Here is a 20,076-nt window from a genome sequence, read left to right as displayed (position 1 = left end):
TTATTTAACTTATCCAGGTATGAGAAGCACACTAATTCTCGAAATAAAATTAGCCTCTCTCTGCATATTTATAATAAATTAACAATAGAATAAAAAACCAATTAAGGTTGCACTAAAATTATTGAGATTAGCTAAACTTGAGGGTAAAGCAAATGAGCCAAGATTTACAAAAAGAAGAAGGATGAGGAGGAGGAGGAGGAAAAGAAAAAGTAATCAGCTTTTTTTTCTTAAATATTTTATTTATTTATTCATGAAAGACACAGAGAGAGGCAGAGACATAGGCAGAGGGAGAAGCGGATTCCCTGCAGGGAGGCCAAGGCAGGACTCAATCCCAGGACCCTGATTTCATGACCTGAGCCAAAGGCAGATGCTCAACCACTGAGCCACTCCGGTTCCTCAGTAATCAGCTTTAAATGCCACATTCTTTTTATTTGGTTCAAAAAGAGCTGAATAAAACTGCTGAAGCTTCTTTCATACAAAATTAGACTTTGGTATTTGACACCATCACCTAGGAACTTAGGTTCCTTATGTGAGTGATTTGTCTAATCATGAGAATGAGGGTGTATTAGTTAACCTATTGTGTGTAACAAATCACTTCCAACCTTAGCAACTTAAAACAATAAACATTTAGTTTTTCACAATTTCTGTGGGTAAGGAATCTGCATATGGCTTTGTTGTATGCTTCTAGCTCAGGTTCTCTCACAGGGCTGAAGTCAAATTGATGATCATTTCAGGACCCAACTGGTGGGGGATTGCCTTCAAGATGATTCACCTGGATGGTGCCTGGCTGGCTCAGTCAGTAGAGCATGTGACTCTTTATCCCTGGGGTTGTGAGTTCAAGCTCCACTTTGGGTGTAGAGATTACTTAAAAATAAAATCTAAAGAAAAAAGAAGATGATTCACCTGGTTCTTGATGGGCCTCAGGAGATACATTTGCAAAGTCAATCACATGACTGCTGGTGGACATCAGGTCTTTGCTGTCCATTAGCTGGGGGCCTTCCTCAGTTTATTTGGTGCCATGTAGATCTTCTGGATAGGTTAGCTGAAAATATGGCAGCTGGCCTCCTTCTGAACAAGCAATTAAGAAAGTAAGAGAGATCACCTAAGACAGAAGCAAAAGCCTAATCTCAGAAATGATGTCCCATCTTTTTTGCTGCTTTCTATTCACTAGAATCACTAGGTTCAACCTATACTCAAGATTATACTCAGGAGAGAGGGATACTAGAAGTGGGATTGTTGAGAGGCATTTTAGAGGCTACCTTAATATAGTCTGGCTCTGCTTTTTAAATCTCTTTAAGGAAAACAACACACTCCAAAATCCCAGTAAATGATCATGTAGCTCATAGAATAATCCTCTGTTTTATTTCCTCTCAAGTTTTTAATTTTCTGTATTCATCATGATGAACATGCAGTGTTTCTTATTTATAAAAATAAGGGCACTTAAAACACAAAGTATTACAGAATATGGGAAGTCTGTGCTCATTGAGTGTATGAAAGAGAGATAATACAAAATCTCCTCAAAACCCTTTTTTTCTTATGAAATTTATGACAGCAGAGAAAAATAGTGCTGTACTTAACAGCCTGTATGTAACTTAGCCTGTATCTAACAGCCTGTATGTAACAGCAAATAGCTAAAGGAAGTCAAAGCAGTCCTGCTCTTCAGAGGGTATCTTCCCAGGTAATATACTGGAGTTGGAATTTTATGTTAAATAAATTTGATCTGTTCATTGTTTATCCTATTTGGATGATCATAGCAATATTTTTAATATTGCGAATGCTAGATTATGTAAGATACACAGTTAATGCTGTTCTTACCTATATTGAAGGAGTAATTAAGATATATAATAAATCTGTTTTCAATATTTCAAAATCACTAATGGAAATTGCAGATTTACTGTGATAGGGCTGTATGGACTATTAGTTTCCTTACTCTGTCCACAGTTACTCATTTAAATATGGAAATTGTCACATATCAGAGGCCTTCATTAATATATGTTTGTGTGTATCTTATATATATTCATTAATAGAAGTGGTCAAATAAATTATTGGTTAATAAATTCAGTGTGACAAACAACATAATTAAATATTGGGATTTTAAAACATTGTGAAAAACAACTAGCTCAATGCAGGGGCACTTTACAAATGAAGAAAATTTGACCTAGAAATAAAACTGGCTTCTTGCTAGACAAACCTACTTAGTTGTAAATTTGCTTCTGTGACTAATTCTGAAACCTCAATAAGAAACTCCCATGTGCTCCATGAAATGATCTGTCCTTTTCAAATTATCAAGTAGGTAGACATGTTTTCACCAGAATATCTCTTGTCTTTTCCTTTATGGTCTTTCAAAGGCAGAAGTTTTAGATTTTGATGAAATTCAATTTATATTTTTTTTCTTTAATGCTTTATTCATTTTAATCTTTTTAACGTAATGCTTTCAATATACGAAATCTTTCTCTAAGCAAAACAAAAAAATTTTCCATGCTTTCTTTATCTATGATTTTGTTTTTAATTATCTTATCACATATTTTACAAATTTGTGCCGATTATCTATTTCTTCTACATTAATCCTTCTAACGAGTTGACAGAAGCACCATTACCAATCATACATGTACTAATTCTACAGTTGTGTAGAATTCTACAGTTGTGGATAGTTGTTTAGAAGACAACCTTGATTATAATTTAGTCTGACTTAAAGAATGAACAAGTTTGCTACTATATCTTGTCATACTGAGTTTTAAAAGTATCTAACGTTATAAGTCATCTAAAAATGTGGGAAGTGTTAAATATTCTTTATTTAATATTATGCATAAATCACACTAAAATGCCTTTCATTCAGCAAAAGGCAATATTTTAGATGCAGGGAATTTTAATTAGATTGGCGTAGTTAAGACCAGGAGATAAGGTGGACATCACCAGCTTATCTTCAACCCTTGCCTTTAACAGACAAATGAACACAGTTTGAATCACAGCTGAGTCTTACTGTTCTATGAGGCAGGTGAAGGGGTTTCGTCAGTATTTAAATATATTATTATAGCCAGTTGTATAAATCTAAATACAAAACCAGTCTCCTACAGATTTAGAGATGGTATTTACCATCTCTGTGAAAATCTGAATGTGCTGAACCAGAATTACTATCAAAGTTCAAAGAGCTGATCACTTAACCACAAGTCAATCTTATTTAAATTAAGACTGTCCAAGAGAAATATTCTATCAGCCATTCATGATCTGAATTCTGGTGTACAAGATCAATTTAAATGCAGTATACATTAAAAAAGTCATGAGCCATTTTTATTTTGTAATAAATAAGGCAGTGGCCAACCAACTATTACTCCTTAGTACATTTTTTGAGATAAACTTCACACCTGTTCTTTGCCTTGTCTTCTCAATGCCAGGGAAGATCACTTTTTAGTTCCAGGGATGCACTTCTTGAGATTTTTCAAATGTGCCATCAGTGTCTCCTCTCCCCAGGTGATGCCTTTGTTGTTGGTGGTGTCTGTGTAAGAAAATCCAGAGGCCTGAGCTAACTTTTGACCAAATAAACCATAGAGATTTGGCCCAGTCTTAGGTAAGCATACTTTCTCCATAGTATAGCACTGGGCACAATTCTGGACAAAAATCTTCTTGACCTTTTCAATATCCCAATTTTTAAAAAAGTTTTTATTTAAATTCCAGTTAGTGAACATACAGTGTTATATTAATTTCAGCGCAGAATTTATGATTCAGCACTTCCATACATCACGCGCTGCTCATCACATGTGCCCTCCTTAATCCTCATCACCTTTTTTACTTATCCCCCCCTCCCCCACCAGCCTTCTGGGAACCACCAGTTTGTTCTCTGTAGTTCAGAGTCTGATTCTTGTTCTGCTTTCCTTTTTTTCCCCCATGTTCATTTGTTTTATTTCAAATACCATATGAATTCACTCATATATGGAAATTAAGAAACAAAATATCGCCCAGTTTTAGATTGCTCTTTGTGGAGTGAGAAATCAAGGCACTCGCTCACAAGTCGGAGGTCCTGCTAAATTTTTCTGTTTTCTTTATAGAAGGCTTATAGTTTTAGTTTTTCTATATAGATATCTGATCCATTTCAAATTAATTTTTAGCTTCTCTATTCTGTTTATCTGTTTTGTCTACCCATGTGCCAATACTGCACCGGCTTTCTTATAGTTTATAATAAATTTTGAAATTAGTGTATAAGAGTATTTCTAATTTGTTCTTAATTTGCAAAACCATTTTGACTATTCTGGGTTTTTTGCACTTTTGTGCAGTTCTTTCAGTTTATTAAAAAACAAAACAAAACCAAAAAAACCTCCCCTGATATTTGAATTTGGATTGAGTTGAATGTATGGATTCATTTAGGGAAAATTGATGTCTTACTGTTGTCTTCCAGTTTATAAGCAAGTTATGTATCTCTATTTATGTAGGCTTTATTTAGTTTGGCAGCGATGTTTTCTAATTGTGAGTGTATAGATCTTAAACAGATTTTGTTACATATCAAGTATTTCATATTTTTTCATGTGATTGGAAATGATAGTTTTAATTTGAATGTCCAATTGCTTATTATCCGTGTAAAAATAGTTTATTTTGAATATTGATCTTGTACTCTATTATCCTGCTAACTTAGAAGTTCAAATAGCTTTTTAGCAAATTCCTTATGGTGTTGTATTAAGAACAAAATATCTTCTTCCAGAAAGACAAGTATACATTCTTTCCAGTCTTTATAATATTTATTTCTTTTTCTTTATTGCATTGGTGGGGGCCTCTAGTGTGACCTCATTTGTGTAGCTTTCCTGCCTTCATGTTTCATAGGTGTTTTCCGAATATCTCTCTTGCCCGTGTAATTCCATCTTGACATGTGCTTTTTAGAGGATTCAAGCTAACACATAATCCAGTATAGAATGAGCAATCACAATAGACTTTGGATTAGACTTCACAGAGGAAAATATACAGATGGTCAAAGAATTACATGAAAAATAGCTCTACATTGTTAATTATGAGAGAAATATAAATTAAATTATAGTTACATATTACCTCACACCACTGGAAGGACTAAAACTAGAAATATTGACAACACTAAATGTTGGTGGAGAAATATTGCAAGTAGAACTTTCATAGATTGCTGGTGATTGTATAACGTGGTATGACCACTTTGGAAAAAGAGTTTGGCATTTTTTTGTACAATTAATCATACACTTACTAAACATCTACCCTTTGAAGTATCAATTCTGCTCATAGGTATTTATCCTGTAAAAATGAAAGTTTCTGTCTATATAAAGCTTCTACAAGTATATGTGGGGTACCTTTTATTCATAATAGCAAAAATTTGGTAGTAATTTAATGTTTATCAAGAGAAGAATGGGTAAAAATGTTTATAAATTCATAAAATGGAATAAGACCCATTGATAAAATAGAATGAAATAGTGAATCTAAAACAACAATCTGTCTCAGAATAATTAAGACAGACACAAAGAGTACTTACTATATAATTTGCTTTATACAGGATTCCAAAAAAACACAAATTAATTTACAGTGACATAGAACTGAACAGTGGTTTTCTGGAGTGGGTCAGGGTAGTGAAGGCACTGAGGGACTGCAGGGAGTCAGATGGAAGCTTTTGGATATGAATGAAATATTCTGTAACTTGATTGAGGCATTAGTTTCATGAGAAGACCAATTGTTAAAATAAATTGAATTAATTTCTTTGGTATATAAATTACACCTCAGAATTGATAAAAAAATTTTTTTTAAACAGGTAGATTCAGTAAACTTACTTAAATGTTCCAACTTGATAGCAAGTATCTTTCATTTTTTTGGTGTTATGTATCAGTAAAGAGAAATAAGCTCAGAGATCAAGCTATATAGAAAATTTCAAGTATTAAACTATATAATACAGAAAAAAATTGCCAATAACATCTCACTTTTCCCCCTCATCATAAGACTGTGATCTGTGTTTTTAAATTGTGGAGGTTTTGTGATGTGTTGTATTAGTTTAGAATTGCAATTTCAAACGTTTGTCATGTTTCTAATTTTCTTCTATCCCATGATTTTATATAAATGCATTTTCTTGTATATGTATTTGAATTTATTATGAGTAAACAAACTTGAAAAATTACATCACTAGTCAATTGTTGAAAGTGCTGAGAACAAAGTTATTCTATATTCAGTAAATTTTTTAAAAAGCATCATTACAACTTATCTAAAAACCATTCCTGGACATTATTCTGATTATTATGCTCATAAATAATGATTCCATCATTTAAAATGAAATACTATTAAAGTTTTAAATGGTGTATTAAAGCAGTATGTCATCTACCACGGTTCTATAATTCTTAATAAATGCTATAGGTTTAAAATGCAGTACAATCTAGTTTGTACCTAGAACAGCATGATATCTAACATTTCAATAACACAGTGTTTGCTTTATAACATCATAGCTATATGGGTAGTTTATCTACAATGTTTTCTGTAATAAGAATATAGTTATGAAAAAAGAAGAATATAGTTATGTAATAGCATTATTATATTTTATATGACATATTTTTACAGTAAGGTATTATTTTCAGTAGCTTTTCTTAAACAGGAAAAAGCAGGTGGTTAAGATACTATGTTTAGGAACTAGAAATCCAGAGCACTTTTTCCTTCCCTACAAAATCAGTTTCTCATTCTATCATTTCTTTAATTACATACATCTGTGTATATGTCTGTATTCTGTTATGATTTGTGTTAAGGGATGTGACATGAAGGGAAGAGAAAATGGGGTGAAAATTTTGAACTTCCAGGGTTTTCATATAGATTCATTTTGCATTTCATAATTGAAGATTATGCAGTTTGACTCCTAGAAATGAGTGGAGTGAAAAAAAAGGAGGCATGAAAAAGAACATGCTTTAGATAAGTTTGAGCTTGGAGGGGCAGTGGGTTGGAGAAAACAATTTTTTTAAATTTTTTATGAAGGAAGAAAAGATATGAATAGAAATGAGAAACAGCCACTAAAGACAAATAGACTGATAATAGAGGGCAAGAAAGAGTCATCCACAGTAGTGATTTTTCTGAAAAGTCAGGGGGAAATGGAACCCAAAAAACAGTGAGACAGAGTATATGTAGGATGCAGCAGGTACATTAATAGGAAGTGAAGGGAATTAGCATCTGGTAAAAGTTCTTATTTTAATATAGAGTAAAAATAAAGTCATCAACTGAATTAGCTGGTTGATAGGAGAGTTGGAGTTTTGGAGTTTGGAAAATAATTTATTAACGACATTTAGAATAGATGCCTGCTGAACCCAGAGGTGTCGTGTTAGGCTTCGATGAGACCATGGGGGGTGTATTTCTGCGTAAACTGAAACATACTGAAATAGCACTTCATCTACCATGTTTCTGTAATTCTTAGAGGAAAATAAATGATACAATGTTAAAATTCAGTTATAAACTGACATGTAATCTTTTATGAAGTTTTCCATGAGTTGAAGTTCTATGTTTAACCAGTAGATTTGGTCAATTTGTAGAACAATCATTAATCAAAAGAAGTTAATTTTTTTTTGAAATTTAATTTTTACGTGTATAAAAGGAGTTAGACAAAATTTCTTGTTCTGATTCTGAGCTGGCACATAGTAAAAATGGAACTTAGAAATTTTTATTTTCCAGCCCACTGATTCAGTTACATTGATGAGGAAAAAACAATTCTGTCTGGTAAAACTACTTTAAACATGGCAATAAATCAATCCAAAAGCAACTTAAAGATTCCTTTATTTCTTTTGCTGACAGATTCAGCTATTGGCATCATAACATTTCTGAGTAACAAGAAACTATTTTGTACGTTCCATTGTGTCAATCTTGGTCACAAGTTTTAAATTGTTCCAAAGTGCAAATTCTTAAGTAAAGCTTTTAACGAATGTAGAACATACTGACTTAAGCTAGAGCCTTCAAAGTGATCTTGTTTTATTTTATTTATTTATTTATTTATTTATTTATTTATTTATTTATTTATTTATTTATTTTTTAGTGATCTTGTTTTAATTTCCCATTCAGTTTTATTTCCTTTTATTTTATATCAGATATACAACTCCCTCTTCCTCCTTCAAATCCTACTACTAGTCATTTAACAAACGTATTCCATGACTTAGCAAACATGTATGCTCTATCTGGTATACTTTTTTCCATAAACCTTGTGTCTGTAAAACTTCTAACCTCTCTAGTTCCAACTCAAGTACTGGCTTTGCCAAGAAACATTTCTAATTATTTCTACAAATTATTCTCTTTATTATGAGTATACATACCTACATATACATTCATATGTATATAAACATATACACACAAATAATTATGATATATAGTATAGTGTAAAATTGGCATCCCATCCACTTCTGGGAAATTCACCTCCTACCTGCGTTAGTGATTTGAATGTGATTTTCTATATTTTATAAAACTTTGTCAATAGTGATTAGACTAGTATTTGGCACGTTATGGAAATTGAGCCAAAACAGTAGCCTCTATCTTCCACTGTAGTTGTTTTATTTGGTTTAGGTATCTGCCTGAAAATAGACCAATCAAATAAACTTGCCCTGTAATGACCACCTGAATGGCTTTGTTCCAGGTGGCAAAACAGATCTATAAAGCATGATCACATGGATACCATAGGTCTTTGCAAATTTCAGGTGATAATTATTGTCTCCAAGTTTGTATTGGCTTGGTTTTTTTAATGATGAAAAAAATATTACTTTAAGAAGCCTGAAATAAAAAATTAGTTTATTTTTGAGAACAAAAACACTCATGATGCATGTGTGTGTGTGTGTGTGTGTGTGAGATAAAGAATGTTTGCATAGCAACACTAAAGCCTCATAGGCTAACTTGCTGTGAAGTCTGCCTCAGATTAATCTTGTAGCCTCTAGACCAAGACTAGCTCATTTTCATTTCAGCTATGCGTTTACCTTTGGTAAGTTCCTTAACCTCTCTCTACCCCTATTTATTCAACTGTACAATGGGGATTATGATTGTATCTGCTCCTGAGGTTGCTTGAAGATTAAAGGAGAATATATGTAGAGAGCTCCATAAAGAGGCAGTAAGACCTCAGCAGATTTTAGCTATTATTTCCACAGGAGAAGCTCTCTTAACCTACCTTTACAGAATAACTCACTGTGAATGTACTCTGCAATACATGCTACTGTCTAATTCACCCTAAAATATAGGTTCACCCTAAAAACTTAAGGTGAACCTATATACCTGGTATACCTATATACTTCTGCTCTCACAAAATGAGTCTTTTCTTCCCAAGAGCCAGTTATGTTTGCTTTCAATAAGTGCCTTCTAAGTCCAGTTTTTAGTATAATTTTGCAGTTTAATAAAATACCTTAAAATATGACTATGAAAAGAAATGCTAATCACTGAAAAAATATTTCAGACGTCAGATTTAGGCCAAATAACTATGAAACTCTTGAGGAAAGGTAAAAATTTAGATTTTGTGCTCCAAGTAGCCCTGTGAGTGTCTTTAATTTCTTCTCAACCAGAACTAGAGACCATAGGTTATAATTTCTATGGTGATTGCAAAAAAGACGATGTAACACTAGAAAGGTAAGGCCTTGACTCTTCGGGTAAAATGCTATGTAAGTTCAAATCTACATATTTATGATTCAAATGAAATATTTATAGTATATATGCACATGTAAACATATATTGATATGCGTATTTACACATGTATATAATATACCTATTATATATGTGGTACCTTTCATAACTTTATATTTAGCAAAATTTTCTCATTAACCCATCAATTACAGATCTTAATAGCATCAGATAAATACACTTCTACTATATTTGCTTCTGTTTGGAATTACAGGTCTTAATAGCACCAGATAGATACATTTTTACTATATTTGCTTCTGGTTGGAATCATATTCATTTAGCATAGCTTTACTTTTTATCTTCCACTGATCTCCTCACCCTGACAAATCTGGTATAATATCTGATTAATTTTAAGAGTAGAAAAAATAGATTATTACCTAATAACTTCATTTGTTTAGTAGATCGCAGTCAAGCACAACTGAAATGACTTTGTGAAATTAAAATCAGGATCCCTGATGAAGAAAATGTAGGCATGATTATTTTTATCTGCAGATTCTACTGACTTTGTAGATACTCTGGGGTCAGACTGCCTTGTTTTATCATTCCTTCCACTGTCTCAAACTCTGTTCTTTCTCAAGTTCCAATTAAAATATAGTCCTAACTCAGCAATCAACCTTCATCCTTGGCAGATATTCACAGCGCCACTAAATCCTCTCAGGATTTACTAATTATCTGAACACTCCAGGGACTATGCCACTTGTTCCTATACTTTAGAGAGCCTTGAAATATCTTGAGCAGCTTGTGAAAAATGGAGATTCACCAGTACTTGCCCCTAAATTCTCTGTAGCAGAACCTCCAGTGTACTTTCCAGTTTGATTCACGTACACACCAAGTTTTTAGCAGGATTATAACACTATGTATTATGTAACATTATGTAGAAGTAAATGAAACACTTCTATTCCTTATTTTCTATTCCATATTTTCTGTACTCTTTCCTCTTTAGTTGGTAAGAGCCATTTTTTAATAAGCAGTAGGGGTTATAGTCTTACCCACAAGTCTTTTTCTTCAATAATTGGAAAGGAGGAAAAATAGAATTATATAACATTTGTAACATGTACATGAAGCATGTCTTCCATAGGTGCTACAGCTCACAAGGACACTGCATGCTATTTGATTGGAAAGGTTACCAAACTGCAGTATCTGGAGATAATTACTACAGATCCAGAATTTCATTTTCATTGTAATTTTATTTATTTTTATTTTTTATTTTCATTGTAATTTTAAAAGGATGGTTAGTTGTCTTCATGTCATTGCCATTGGGTTGCATTGTCTAAGAGAAAACCCCTATCTTAAGTGCATACTCAGCTGTCACTGGCAGAAAACAAGTTGCAGAAAAGGAAACATTAATGCAAAAATTTATACATGCAGACCCTGAGGTCTCTGACTAGCTTTTTGAAATCCTATTTGACACAAGTGATTACAGGGGACGTTTCTGACACCGAAAGGCAACAGAGGGTATTTAAACATTCAAAGGCAGAATTCTCATAATCATTTTATTGGGTTTAAAGTAGTGCTCTAGAAAGTCATAGAGGATAAAGGGTTAGCATTCACTTAATTAAATGGTCAGGTATGAGTAGATTGGGGTAGGTCATAAAGCATAGGCAAGAATCTTTGGGAAAGAACCCAGACAGACACGATACCTGGTTCATCATTAGATTTAGCATGTGGCATAAGAACAAGAAAAAGGGTTGGAGACTACTGAAAATAAGGAAGTACAGCACCCTTTTTAGGTTTTTAATAATGCTGTTAACAGTGTTTATATAAATCTCTATTCACATTTTTGATAATTTCCCTAGGATACATTGTATTTTAAAATGTTCCTGGCATTTAATGTCAGACTACAGTTTATCAAATTACCCTGGCTAGCAACATTTTTTAGTTTTTGTCAATACTACTCCAATAATTCTTCCATCAATTCTTATATACTAGTACTATCTTCTTAATTATTAGAACATTTTTTTTATCTGTAAGACATGCTTCCTTTTGTTATTCTCTATTAAAAATTTGTCTTCATTTTTCTCATCATTATACTTTAAATCAGGACTTCCCAACCTTGGTGCTATTGACATTTGGAACTGGACAATTCCATGTTTTTGGCACTGTTCTGTGCCTTGTAGGATGTTAGCATCATCTTTGGTCTCTACCAACTCGACACCAGTAGCAACTTTCATGATTGTGGCATGAAAATATGTCTCTAGACATTATGAAATATTCCCTGGGGGAGGTGGGGATTGTGATGGTAAAATAGTCCTTGCTTGAGAATCACTGTTGTGAATAAACTGTGGCCTAATTTTTTTCATTAAAAATAAATCCCATTAACAATTACAGTTGGCATTGAATCAATCCTGTAAATATGGATATAAAGAGTAGTTTTGACAATATTCGTTATTCTTAATTTCTCTTGGTACCAACAATTAATTTGTAACTGCTTTCTTAGAGAAATATGTGTATCTAATATTATTTCTATTTTCCACAATATGAGAGATTTATTCTGGACACTGGCCAATGGAAGATTAGGAAGGTTAGCAATCTTAATTTGTGAAGTATTCTGTGAATATGTATGAGCATATATGTGTTTTTGTGTCTGTGTCCATGTGAGCATAAGATTGTAGATATTTTTGTGAGAATTTAGGAAAGACTAAATTAGACTCCATTTGTAACACAGGAAGAAGCTCAATCTTTTGAAAATTTGTGAGTAATAGGACATAGAGTCAGTTAGCTATGTAAGGTAAATTGTTGAGACTGGAAATGATAAGCCTATAGGAAATATCAGTGGTTTTGTGGCTGCCAGGCACGATCAATAGCAGTAGATATTCTTCTTCTGAATAGCTATTTGGCAAAACAACAAATGTTTATTTATCTCACTGTGCTAGACCCTACATGAAGAAAGAGTTCTGTAGAGACTAATGTAATCAATTTCCCAGTTTTCATTCTTGCTATTGACCTTTGGTTGTGGAAAAGTTAAGGTAGCTACCAGAAAGAGAGTATATTTTAAGAAAAAGTAGGATTGAGACGAAATAAAACTTCCATGTACATTTCCATTCAAAATGTATCATGTTTTGCATATCATAGGCCTATAATTAATCCTGTCAATTATACGAATTTTAATGTACTGTTGTTGGGAATTTTTTCTTGACTGCTATAACTGTATGCGTGAGTTCAATATGAGTTTAGTTGCCATTCATATTCAGTAGAGGATTATTTTTAAATTTGCCTCAAAACCAGACAGAATACATTCACCTACATGATGAACCAAACAAACATGTGTTCTACTTTAAAATCCTCAGAATCTTTACTCTTATGTGTTTCTAATATAAATACCAGGATTTTTTTAAGTTTGACCTGAGTTAAAATACTTAGTAAGATTCACTGAGATAATGAATTTAGAAAGTGAATACACAGTGTCTGTCTGCATCATCAAAAATCATAAACCCTATAAATTTCTAAAAATACCCTTAGCCATAATTAACTGAGCTCTAGATGAATCTTAAATAACAAAGAAAACATGTCTTTAGAGGGAAAATTCACAGTGTTAGATAAGGAGCAAAAAACACACAGACATATCTTTGTAAAGAAGTAATTTTGTTAGCAACGATTTTTCATATTGATATAAGAATGTGCTTCCTGAAGCAGAAGTGAGTACCTGGGTATGGAAAATTGGTCCTGATGTAAAAGTTGTAAGAGTTATAGATAGTTGGATTCCGTAAACTAAAGTTATCTTTAAGTGTGAGAATTCTAGTTGCATCTTTACTACATTTAGGCAGGTTGCTGCCATATATAAAGCAGTCCATGAATCCATAAAACTCACTTGCTCTGCTCTTGAGAGTGAAGGGAACACTAAGTAGCAAAAGCAAATTGGTTTTGAGAGCAAAGCAAAGAAAGAAATCTCAGTCCCAGTTTTAACTCTCGCAAAAGAAATCCATTTTATTTTAGTGATAATAAACAAGAGACACATAATTTAAAGAGCAGTTCAATCCTGACTTAAGCAACTTCAAAGAAATATGGCAAATCTTTAAATATCTTTTTCAAAATGCCATAGAGACCTCAATATTTATTATAACTATTTTTGGTTTGTTTTAGAAGAGATGATTATACTTTCTGGAACTATTTGAATGGGAATGGGAATGTGATTAGTTTTTTATTTGACCTAAGACAAAATAGGGCACCCACATACCCAAGTTACAGTAAAGTCCTAACTAAGCATACATTTAAATGATCTACCCCAAGGGGTCATGGCAAAGTTCATTGTCTTTACTCCACAAGGTGATCACTCCTTGGAAAGTTCCTTATATGTACCATAAGTCTGAGACAGTGAGTATGCAGTGGATGGGGAAGCCCATATATTGAATAGTAAGCATTGCTCCTCAGGTTTCTTTGAGAACATACAGTTACTTTCTTGAACTCATATATGTTGCTAAAATTTTTTTGGGGGGGGTTCTTCATTAATTGTTTTTAACAAAATTACTGACAGCCTTTGGAATGAAACTAAACATTGTACTGGCAATAAAAATGCTTTGAGCTGTATTTATCTGCCAGTTTGGGTCATGTCTGGAGTACGCTATTTTACTTGAAGTTTTCTCTCCTTTTGTTTTAAATACAACTTTTGGTGTTAGAATCTGACTATACAGGTTTTCCTTAAGCATTAGGTGGACAGTTTCATGCATGATGTCAGATCAGTGATTTTAAAATGACTGAATTACGGAGGTAATACTAATTGTTGCAAGTGTATGTTCAATATATCATGACATCCTACAAAGCAGAAGTGGGAAATCCTCACTTTTAATTTACTTCAGTGACTTATTTTGAGATTCATAGTCACATAAGTCAGAATACATCTTGTGTCATTCTGATAAGGAATTATTTGACATTTTGGAAAATGATCTCCATGTAATCACCATCGGAATATATAAGGATTTTTTAATGGAAAAAAACATAAATGGCTTTTTATTTAATCTGTTGGGTTTTTTTTTTTTTCTCTAATAAGCCCTTAAAAGGGCTACAAATTTCAGCAGATAAAGTTTAACTCAATTTGCTCACTGAATTTGTCTTCAGTTATTGCTTGGAATCGCAGGACTAGGGCAATCAGCCACTCAGAGCTCTTGCCTACTATCTAATGTAATATGAAAAACGCAGATATCATATTATAAATATGAAAAATGATTTCAAGGGTAAATTCAGTTTTATTTTTCTTAGAAGTTAGTGGTTTAAAGAAGTATAATATTGGAGATGAAATACAGTATTGCACCATAAATTGAGGTATGAAAAATGATCAAAAGCAAAAAACAAATCTAGGCAGAAGGAAGATAGTTGGTCAGTGAAAACATAATATTGATATCTGCAACATTTAGTCGTTACAGTATTAATCATTTATTAACTCATAAATTCATGTTTATTATCTACCAATTAGAAAATGAATGTTTTTATTATTTATCAAATTAAAATTAAGATTAAATTTATCATAAAAGATTTATCAGTGTAGCCTGTTATGATCAGAGTGCTCACTACTGAGCAATGTTTCACAAGTGCGTATCAACAGTAACTAACTAAATGCCTTGGTTTCTAAAAATACTGTCCAAGTTAAAGGTGTTTTAGAAAGAAAATTGCTATAAAGTAGGCAATTTTTACTTCAAATGTTGTATGGAATTACAGGTGGCAGGAATTGAGTGAATTGGAAGTGGGAAAGTGATGACTTAGCTGCCAGGTTATTTACTTGAGGGTAGAAGTAGTAATTATTCAATAAATACATAAGTAAATAGAAAGGAATGGCCATTTAAAAGCATAGAATAAAGCAATGGAGAGAATCTAAATTCAGTATAACTAATCAGTATATATATATCAATCATACATAGATTTATGTGTGTACATATCTGTACACATGCATATATATGTACAAAAAATGCATCAATACATAAATTCTACACATATATTCATTCAACACATTTCTTTTTTTTGCACTTTCGTAGGTCTCATGTTCCAGACACTCTTTAAGGAGCTGAGGATAGATAAAGCAAGAAACATAAAGGTCCAAAAATATCTGTTCTCATGTCCTTATGGAACTTACCTTCAGTAAGGACACAGAAAAAATAATATAAATGGGCAAAATATAATGTATATTAGCAAGGAACTAATGTAATGGAGAAAATAAAGTGGAAGAAATGGATAAAGAATGTTGGGAATGAGGTTAAACTTAACATGGTATATTAATTTTTAATTGTTGTTATAACAAATTGCTGCAAATTTAGTAGCTTCATAGCCTACAATCTAGATTTATTACTTTGCAGTTCTGCAAGATCATTCAGGGCTATATAGACTCTGTGTGAAATGGATCTCACTGGGCTAAAATCAAAATATTGGCTGGGCTGCATTCCTATCTGGATGCTCTAGGGGAAAATTCATTTCTTGTCTTATTTGGTTTCTATAGGCTTTTCTTATTATTTCGCTCATGGCTCTCTTCCTCTGTCTTCAAAATTAGCTATGTTGCATTTCTCTATGTCTTTATCCTATAGTCACATCTCTGTGACTCTGATTCTCTTTGCCTTGCTCTTATACTTTTAAATACCTTTGTGATTATAATGGCCTCACTGGAACAACCCAGGAGAATCTCCTTATTTTAAAGTCAACTGATTAGCAACCTTAATTCCCCTTTGCTATGTAATCTAACATATTCAAAAATTATTGGCATTAGGATTTGGACATGTGTCAGGGCCATTATTCTGCCTACCACAAATGATATCCAAGAAACGCCTCACTCAATTTGAGTGAGGATCTAAATGAAATGAAAAAGTGGGACACCTGAGTGGCTCAGTGTTTGAGCATCTGCCTTTGGTTCAGGGCATGATCTTGGGGTCTGGGATCGAATCCTACATCAGACTCCTCACAGAGAGTCTGCTTCTCCCTCTGCCTATGTCTCTGCCTCTCTCTCTGTGTCTCTCATGAATAAATAAATAAAATCCTTTTTAAAAGATAAGATGAAAAAGCACCACTGAAGAAATAACATGCTAAGCAAAGAGGAAGTAAGTACAGACCAGGGTGTAGGAACATGTTTAGTATGTTCCAGGAAAAGTGAACATGTTAAGTGTGGTTGGAGTAGGGAGCTCAAGATGGGAAGAGGAGTAATATGACGAGAATTCCAAGATTAATGACAAGATTTAGAGGTAGAATAGTTGCCTTATAGGTCATAGCTACAAAAATAAAATAGACTTTTATATTGATATTTAAAAAAATACCTGTAGAATTTTAAACAAAACAGTAACATTCTGACACTTGTTAAGATTATTTTAGCAACTTGTATATAGAACCAAAAGGAGAGATCAATCAGTAGGTTGTAGCAAGAATTTCTGTATAAGATGATGGTGTCCTAATACAAAATGTAGTAGAGGGAGAAATAGTTGGATTCTGGCTATATGTAGAAAGCAAAGCCGGTAAAGATTGCTAGAGGTTTCTAACTGGAACATAAGAAAAGTGGTCAAGGAAGTCTCCAAGGTATTTTTGCCTTTAGCATTTAGAAAAACTCAGTTACCCTTTATTGAGTTGGGTATGATAATGAGAAGAGTTTTTTATTTGTTCATTATGATTTTTGCAGGAGGTAATAATAACAGTCTGGGATTTGTAATGTTTAAAATGGCTGTTAGATATCCAATTTAAGATGACTAGTGGGAGTTGAATACACGAGTTTATAGTTTAGGGAATATATAAACAGTAATCAGTAACAGATTGTGTATGGTTTTAAGAACCATAAAAATAAGGTACTCAGCCACTGGTTTAGATAAGATAAAGTACTTAGCCACTGGTTCAGATAATTGTGTATGGTTTTAAGAACCATAGAATTACTCAGCCACTGGTTTACCTAAGAAATAGAAGAGATTCAAGACCAAAACATTTGGATACACCAAACAGTGGTCAGGGGAAGGAATAAGAACCAATAAAGTACTGAGAGGTGGGACAAGAACCACATGAGCAATAGCTTAGCACAGAAAATAGTTTCAGAAGAGTTATTTAGTGAGAAGAGCAGTTGCAGTGGGAGGTGAAATTGTGATTGAAATGAATAGAAAATCAGGGGATAAAAATAAGGCACAACAAATAAGACTAATGCTTTGTACACATTTTGCTGTAAAAGAAAAATTGAATAACTGGAAGAGGAATAAAGTATAGTATTTTCAAGATAAGAGAAATAATTTCATATTCTGGGAATGAATCACTAGAGATGAAAAATTAAGAAAGGTAAAACAGGAAAATTTCTAGAATATTCCAGGTATAGGTGTGAGGTATAGGTGTGAAGGTATAGACTTCTATAGGTGTGAGGAGGATGAAATCTAGTACTCGAGAAGATAACTTGGCCTTGGGTAGAAGAACCTGTAATTTAAAAGAAAGAAAGTAAAATAACAGGTGTACAGGTGCAGAAACAGTGGGTGATGTTATCTTTTGAAGGTTTTCGTCTTACGTCTTAGTGTTCTCAGTGAAAGAAGAAATAACAACAGCTTATATAGAGAATGGGTTTAGTATTTAATGCTTGAAAATAAAAAAGAGTGGACGAATGAGTGAATTAAAGAAATACAATATGACTCTGTATCACCATTGTGGGCCTATATGAAGTTAGTAACTGGAGATTTAATGAAAGATTTATCATGGTTCTGAGATTTATTTTTTTTTCCCAAGCCACATTCAGCTACATGAGAGCAGATAGACAGCATTTGGAAAACCAAATTTAACTAGGGTTGTGGTTTAATCAATGATATCTGACAATGTGATAGGAGCAAGGAAATTGGCATACTAGGTAAGGAATTCTCCCATTATATTTAACCATGTGTTAGGAGAGTATCAGGGAATTATGGGAATGAAGGACTAAAATTACACTACTATTAATGGAGTAAACATGTTGGTAGAATTTGAGAATAGTTGATATATAATTATGAAAGGGAGGGAGGTATAAAGATCATGGTGGGTTCAGAGCAGGGAATATTTGAAATCACACTTCTAGAAAGTTCTGTTATTGATGATGGGTAGGTCTTGAGTGTGAACATGGAAGTGGTAAATGAGATCACTCCAGTCCAAGATCATTGGTTAAGAAATGATTTAATAATTAGGATATGCTAGGGATGCCTGGGTGGCTCAGCATTTTTGTGTCTGCATTTGGCTCAAGGTGTGATCCCAGGGTCTAGGATCAAGTCCTGCATTGGGCTCCCTGTGGGGAGCCTGCTTCTCCCTTCTACCTATGTCTCTGCCTCTCTCTCTCTATGTCTCTCATGAATAAATAAATAAATTCTTAACAAAAATAATTAGGATATGCTAGACCTGTGGCAATAATTAGAGGCAAAAAAAAAAAAAAAGAATCATGGCTCGGTTTTCAAGTTTGGTTTTTAGTTGGTTGATAATGCCTTGAAGAAATTATTCAAGACTCAGATTCCCTCAGTATTTTCAATAAACCAGCCTCTTATTTTCATCATATCCAATATGTAGAAGAGTAAAGGTAGTGATAGAGGAGGACAACTCACTTCTTAAAAGCCTTGGTCCTAAGTTGGCACACATTGATTTTGATCATACTTCATTAGTAAGAACTAGTAACATAGTTCTATCTGAATAAAAATTTGGAGATAGTACAAGTCTAAGAAGTGTGGTCCTTATTTCATTGGAAATTTTATGCCATGGATAAAGACAATGAGTTTTTGTTGACATCACTTTGTGCTACTGGGGGTTATGGGACCAAGAGACCAGGGAGTAAAAGAATTATTTATATTATATAGTTATTGATGAAAAATATGATAGAGATAGCATTGGTAGCATTGGAGAAAAAGACAATGGTTCACAAGCTAAAGTATGTGAATGACCAGGGAAGGGGTAGATGAGAGCAACAAGGAGGGGTTTGTAGTTAGGATCTGATGGCATGGTAACCAAAGTGGATGTTCTGGGGAATTGAGAGGGAGAATCATCTGGGAATGAATATAAGGAACAATGAGGACCCATATCCATCATTTCAGCCTGGTGATGTAAGGAGCAGGAGAGAGAAAATGGTCACCATTTGAGGGCTGCAGGGGAAGCAATGTCATTAAAGGAGATTTGGGCTTTCTTGTGAATGAAAAAGCAAAGGGAGATTTCACATACAAATAATGATTTGTTTTTCCATAGAAAATTTCTTTTTTCAGCTATATATTTTTCTCTTGACTGATACAGAATGCCAGAGGGCACAGTGGACGAGTTTCAGGAGATATAGTGAGTTGGAAGGTGGAATGAAAGAAAACATGTACCTCTGTATGTGTATTAAGGTCCCAGGAGATCAAAGATGACTTCTGTTGATAAAGGCATAAAGTCCTCTAGAGGGGCAGGCATTTTTGGTGATTTCGCACTCTCTTAAACCCTGCCAAAGGGGCCCGGAAAGATGTGTGCTTTCCTATGGTGCATGGATTTCCTCTTGACTTCTGATGGAGACCCCTGGACTTGCATAAGGGTGGACTCCCTCTGAGCCCAAGG

The 20,076-nt window shown here is 33.4% G+C and overlaps 1 long non-coding RNA gene across 4 annotated transcripts in view; it reads right to left on the bottom strand.

Annotated features, from left to right (window-relative positions):
* LOC112676073 (uncharacterized) overlaps positions 1 to 20,076 on the bottom strand; it is an 88,146-nt gene that overhangs the window by 38,675 nt on the left and 29,395 nt on the right. For all 4 annotated transcript variants that reach the window (XR_003146366.3, XR_007402704.1, XR_003146284.3 and 1 more), the window contains exons 3-4: positions 3,363 to 3,493; positions 904 to 1,068 (exon numbers count right to left, since the gene is read on the bottom strand). This is a non-coding gene — a long non-coding RNA (uncharacterized LOC112676073). The remainder of the gene's footprint in view (positions 1 to 903; positions 1,069 to 3,362; positions 3,494 to 20,076) is intronic.

The sequence above is a fragment of the Canis lupus genome, chromosome 16, assembly GCF_003254725.2.
Source record: "Canis lupus dingo isolate Sandy chromosome 16, ASM325472v2, whole genome shotgun sequence".
Classification (NCBI taxonomy): Eukaryota; Metazoa; Chordata; class Mammalia; order Carnivora; family Canidae; genus Canis; species Canis lupus.
Note: the sequence above shows the minus strand (reverse complement) of the source record. Positions and strands in the feature narration are given on the sequence as shown.